The sequence below is a fragment of the Gossypium hirsutum genome, chromosome A03, assembly GCF_007990345.1.
Source record: "Gossypium hirsutum isolate 1008001.06 chromosome A03, Gossypium_hirsutum_v2.1, whole genome shotgun sequence".
Classification (NCBI taxonomy): Eukaryota; Viridiplantae; Streptophyta; class Magnoliopsida; order Malvales; family Malvaceae; genus Gossypium; species Gossypium hirsutum.
Genome location: NC_053426.1, coordinates 87,465,170 through 87,466,327, shown reverse-complemented (window position 1 = coordinate 87,466,327; position 1,158 = coordinate 87,465,170).

The window sequence follows — 1,158 nt, the reverse complement described above, 5'->3', positions numbered from 1 at the left end:
GACTTGCACTCTATTAAGCTATTTTGTAAGAACAATGGAGCTACCCAAACCTTCCATATTTGTTCATAAGAAGGCAACGAATAAACCACTCTCAGTGCATTAAGGACCTACTTAGTGAAGGAGCAATCCCTTGCCAAATATTCCACAGCTTTCATGTCTGCTCAACAAATGGGGCAAAAAGGTTGTGTAGCTAGCTTTTGAATCTGTAGGTTGCACAAAGTAGGCAAACAGTTATCAGCTATTTTTCAAATTGTGATTTTGATCTTGGTAGGTATGCTTACATTCCACAATAGGTTATAAAAACGTTTCATTAAGCCAATTTGATCTATTGTTAAATTAGTCATAGGATCTGAGCCCCTTGTAGTAAGGAGTTTATACATAATCTTTACTATGTAAGAACCTATATTATCCCCTATCCAAACAAGTACATTTTCTTGCACTGACTTGGAAAGAGGAATTCACATAATGTGGTTTGTTTGATCTTCACCAAATAACAATAAAATCAAGTTCGATTTCTAAATATTTATTATGGGATCTATAATATCCCAAACTGTAGTGAAATTCACATCAATATTCAATATTAACCCTTCCTTGTCCAATACCCATAATCCAGGTGTCATTCCAAATATTAATTGCAGAGCCATTACCAACTAGCATTCCTAACCTTCGCTCTAGCAAGCCTTGCACATTCCTGATGCTTCGCTTGGTATAAGAAGGGTTTGTTCCTAACTGAAAACTCAAAAAATCACAGTTTGGATAATATCTTGCTTTCAATACACGAGCTACTAAGGAAGTAAGATTTGACAATATGCGTCACCCTTTCTTTGCTAAAAAAGCAACATTAAATTTGGCTAAGTTGTGAAAGCCTAATCCACCCTTAGTCTTAGGTTGACAAAGCCTCTGTCACTGTCACCAATGTATTCCTTTGCTTGTTTTATCGTTGCACCACTAAAACTTACTAGTTATACACTCCAGATCTTGACATAAAGAAATTGGTAACAAGAAGCACTACATAGTAAAAACAAGAATATCTTGTAATATCAATTTGATAAAATACCTCTTTACCTTCCATTGATAAGTACCACATGCCCCACCAATCAATTCTTTTGTGAAATTGTTCTTTAGAACTCAAAAGAACCTACTTCTGACACCCCATCA